Source organism: Schistocerca serialis, chromosome 5 (genome assembly GCF_023864345.2).
Source record: "Schistocerca serialis cubense isolate TAMUIC-IGC-003099 chromosome 5, iqSchSeri2.2, whole genome shotgun sequence".
Lineage (NCBI taxonomy): Eukaryota > Metazoa > Arthropoda > Insecta > Orthoptera > Acrididae > Schistocerca > Schistocerca serialis.
In genome coordinates this window covers 679,364,631-679,369,826 of record NC_064642.1, presented here as the reverse complement: position 1 = coordinate 679,369,826, position 5,196 = coordinate 679,364,631, and the positions used below count along the sequence as shown (strand labels likewise).

Here is a 5,196-nt window from a genome sequence, read left to right as displayed (position 1 = left end):
CTGTGAAATATTTTTATGTGAGACTGTCACTGTAGCGGAAACTGCTGTCGTAAATATTTCCATAAGAAAGTTAAGTGACCACCTGCACGTAATGCGTCGCGGGCACCCACCTGGGCGACAGCCGCCCGAAAAAAAGCCATTAGCCTTTCAGCGGCACAGGTAGAAAAAAAAAAAGGGGAGGCCATTATCCTCGCTATTGACGTTCCTTTGTAGAAAGCATCGCAAAAACGACACGGTCGAACTTGAAAACATATGATTACACGGTGGAGCTCTTAATTTATGATATTTACTGAAATGCTTATGAATTGATGGGAAATATTCTTACATCTGCAAACCTGATAATGACAAGTGTCTTTCTACGAGAGTTGAGAGCTACTGACTTACGAAATGCCACATAGCTATTGAATGATGTTTTTATGCTTTGGTTTGCGTAATTGCTTATTTCATTTGACATCTGTTTTCCAGCTGTGTTGCAGCATTGGTTTCATAAAATAAAATTAAATGCATTTGCTAATGTGAACACTTTCTGTCAACAGATCTATTAAATAATAATTTTGTGATCCACATTCTTCAAAAAAGGAGCACTTGGAAAGGAAAGAACAATAAGAAGGGACTAGTAACAGTAACTGCATACATAATATTCTTTTCAAGTACATGGTAATATTTCTTTTACAATAAGTTGTTGTGGTGCACCACTTTAATTACTTAGACATTAAGATGTGATTATACATTTCCCTTATCTGCATTGTTATCTTTAGTGTACTATTTTTTCTGCTTGAGCTATGTCATGTTTAGATATAAGCTGCTGTTTGCCAGGCATAGTGCTACTGAACTTTAATTTGTGTTACTCTGCTAAGCCAGATTTATTTTTTTGTTGCTGCGCATTGCCTCATATTAGTTGTAATGTTGAATTGCTTGGTAATTTAGATTTACTGTAGCTTGCTTTGCGATTTTCCATTTTTTTTTCATTGCTGTTTATATTAATTGTTTTATGTGCTGCTGCATTGCCTCGTCCCTTAGTTTAGCATCTGAGCTCAGTAGATTTAAGTTAGCTTAAGAGGGGGTAGACTATATAAGAAACTGACTATGGAGAATAGGTAAAGAATGCATTGCGAAGTTATATGAAAAAGATTTGGGCCCAAATGAGTATTGTACAATCAGAAATAATTATTTTGAAAGAAATATGAACAGAATACAGAAAGCAGGCTTAGATAGGACTTTTTGGGAATAATGATGAACAAAGGGAGATCTCCATGCAAAATACTGCAGTAAAACAAACCCTGTCCTTTCCCTTTTGTGTTATCCCACTATATGTTTGTGTACCCTTGTGTATTTGTTTTCTTCCTGTCTCTGTGTACTGTTTCATAGAACTTTTTTCTCTTCTAATACTAAGTTACATTCACTATGATGAGGAATACTGTTATCCTCAAATACAATTGGCATTAATAATGTGTTATTTACTTTGTAAAGATGTTTAGACATTATTGATTCTGTTTTGTGTTAATGCTCATGTGTGAAGTTGATGTTTCGAAAGTTATTCTGATCTTTTATGTATGTACTCATGTCATAATTCCTGTAACACTGACGTATATATCTATTTCTATTCTTTTGTAACGCCTGTTTTACTACAAATGTTATCTGTATTGTTATGTTCTTTAATGATGTATTTTGTACCTTTGTAATTGTATTCTCATGTTATAAAATTGTAATTGACACCAGTTCATCTTATTATTAACTTGTAAGTTACATTTCACTGCACACGTTTCTGTTGGTCATAGTATATGGGCAATATGTGAGAAGTAGGGACTGTTAGTGTTTGCACGTGTGTTAATAATTCAGCAAGGGACTGGATAACAGCATTGTTGGTTCTAAGGACAGTTCCGAAAACTTTGTGAGTGCACAAGTGGTGGTTTATGGACTTGCTATATTATCCGCAAGACTCTTCAATGGTGATTGTGCACCTGCACAGTCACAACAGATGGCTGCTGGCTATCTCTACAAGGACTACAGTGGGTCTACATCTTTGATGATCCATCAATACCATTATTTCTACAAGGACTGCAGTGGGTCTGCAGCTCTGGTGGCCCACCAATACCGTAATCTCTACCAGGACTACAGTGGGTCTGCTCTGTGATGACCTACCTACCAATACTCTTCAAAATTTCGACTGACTCTGCTGTGGGTTTGCTCTGTTGTGGCCCATTACCTGTATGCAAGTCAAGAGTCAGCACTGTCTTTCCGTTAGAAGGACAACACTACTTCTTCAAGACTGCATGGAAATCCACTACTTCTGTGTGCATTTTCTTTTACTGCTCAGACTTTGAGAAAAACTCTGCATTTTTACTGTGATGAACAATCTGGACTGTCTTTATGGACTGTGAGAAATTTTTGGCTTTTGACCAACATTGTATCAATAAGTGTGTGCATTTGATTTCTTTGTTATTGTAATTATGAAAAAATTTTTTCAAATCTGTATTGGCCACTGCCCAATCCAATTTATAAAATTTTTTGTGGGGAGCATGGGGGCTATGTAAGTAGGTTGTTTAGGTTTTTTTATTGGTAACGCCACCTCTGTATGAAAATCACTGGCTGTGCTGTGTGCAGTCTGTGGCTGCTTTGCATTGTTGTAATACTCGCCATTGTAGTGTTGGGCAGCGGCAGCTGGATGTGAACAGCACGTAGCGTTGCACAGTTGGAGGTGAGCCGCCAGCAGTGGTGGATGTGGGGAGAGAGATGGCGGAGTTTTGAAATTTGTCATGAACTGCTATATTTATATATGATGATATCAAGGTAAATACATTGTTTGTTCTCTATTAATGTCTTTCATTTGCTAACTATCCCTATCAGTAGTTAGTGCCTTCCATAGTTTGAATCTTTTATTTAGCTGGCAGTAGTGGCGCTCGCTGTATTGCAGTGGCTTGAGCAGCGAAGATTTTTGTGAGGTGGGTGATTTGTGAAAGGTGCAGTTTGATGTTAGTCAGGGCCATTCTTTTGTACGGAATTTTGAAAGTCAGATTGCGTTGCGCTAACAAAATATTGTGTGTCAGTTTAGGCACAGTCATGTATAATTGTTCAAGGGGGACGTTTCAACAGTAATCATATTCGATGATTCAAATGCGATCGTTACTTCAGCGGAATAAATTAAAATAAAAGTACATTATAATTATTCGTCCAACTTTATTAGTTAATAATTAATACTTCTACATAGCTGTAAAGGTGTAAGGGTGGGTCGTGAGTGTTGTCTCCAGAGCACTTTATTTCGTTCTCTACGGTCACTATGAAATGTCAGTATATACAGAAGATCTATAGAAAAGGACGAATTCCATTAGCATCACTACAGAAATGCAGCACGTGCCCACTCATCTTCTGATATCACTTTCGCTAACAGCATATTTCCATACTCAGTAACTTACACTTACCGACATCGAAGAACACAACTATAAAACGCGCTGTTTACTGCTGAGTTTCAGATTATGTGACACGTTGTCGGACAAATGCTTTTATTTTCTTCAAATCACTAAGTACTTATCACTTGAAGATGGCAATACATGATGGAAACTGCAGATCGTGTTGTGTTAAGTATCGCCAAGGATTCAGCATAGGAAACCAGAGGTTTCATTTTCTGCAGGCGTCCAATGGAACTGAAAACTTTAAATTTTGAATCTCAGATTTTTAAATATTGATTACTTCCTTGTGGCACATATCTTTTATTCTGTACAGACGCAACTCCCAGTAGGTGCACTGTAATGCATATTTTGTTATATAAAATTCTTATGAAGTTCCTGTAAATGATGTACTGACTTTTACATGACGAAGTTGCTTTCGCTTACTTGATCTTATTGAAACTAAATTACAAACAATCTCTATGAATAACTGTAATCGTTCTCTTATAGTATTCTGGGCAGTTCCTACACAATTTGTACACAACTACGTTCCGATGTTGACCAAATGGGGACAATATGAAAGTCTTAGAGATAAAAGTATTAGCAGAAGGTACAGAAAAGATGAGGACTATAATCACATCAGTTGATGCCTTAAAGAAGTGAGGTAAAAGCAGAGTAATCGTGAAGCACAGGAACTTAGACAAGAGAACTAATATGAGCCTTATAAAACTTAACTCCGTCCGAATAAGCCTTGGAAGGCCCAACGGTACCGACCGGCCACCATGTCATCCTCAGACAACATGTGTCGCTGGATGCGGATATGGAGGGGTATGTGGTCACCACACCCCTCTCCCGGCAGTATCTCAGATTACGAGACCGGAGACGCTGCTTCTCAACCAAGTATCTCCTCAGTTTGCTTCAGATGGGATGAGTGCACCCCGCTTGCCAACAGCGCTCGGCAGACCGGATGGTCACCCATCCAAGTGCTATCCCAGCCCGACAGTGTTTAACTTCGGTGTTCTGACGGGAACCAGTGTTACCACTGTGGCAAGGCCGTTGACTATATGAATCGTCTGCATTGCTCTAAACCCTCCTTGCCTCTGTACGGAAATAATTTTCTTTTGCGTCTACTTGTATTGGCTAGCTCTGACACAGTATTAAATGTGTTCCTGATGCACATCAGACGTCAAGATCGAATTCAACTAAATTTGGCACAGAAGAGAAGTATGAGCACTATGTGGTTTATAACCTCTTAGCTAAAATAGGAGCGAAGACGGGGAAAAAACGTGTTTTTAAAGACTTTGGTGTATGGGTTGGTGTGCGTTACAGTCACGTTGTGTGGGAAGAGTATCAGGCTGTTATATCAACTGCTTATCAGGGAAGCCTATATTTCAGATATAAAAAACAGATTTCTGTGCCACGGCATGTCGCCTGCCTTGCATGACAGCAGTATTGTGTTGTAGTGGTGGTAGTAGCAGTAGTAGTAGTAGGAGTAATAGTAGTGGTGGTGCTCGTAGTAGCAATACGAGGCGCATTCAAGTTCTAAGGCCTCCGATTTTTTTTCTAATTAACTACTCACCCGAAATCGATGAAACTGGCGTTACTTCTCGACGTAATCGCCCTGCAGACATACACATTTTTCACAACGCTGACGCCATGATTCCATGGCAGCGGCGAAGGCTTCTTTAGGAGTCTGTTTTGACCACTGGAAAATCGCTGAGGCAATAGCAGCACGGCTGGTGAACGTGCGGCCACGGAGAGTGTCTTTCATTGTTGGAAAAAGCCAAAAGTCACTAGGAGCCAGGTCAGGTAA

At 39.2% G+C, this 5,196-nt stretch overlaps 1 pseudogene; it reads right to left on the bottom strand.

Annotated features, from left to right (window-relative positions):
* Positions 1-4,326: 4,326 nt before the first annotated feature.
* Positions 4,327-4,444, bottom strand: LOC126482553 (5S ribosomal RNA; annotated as a pseudogene).
* Between the last annotated feature and the right edge of the window lie 752 nt (positions 4,445-5,196).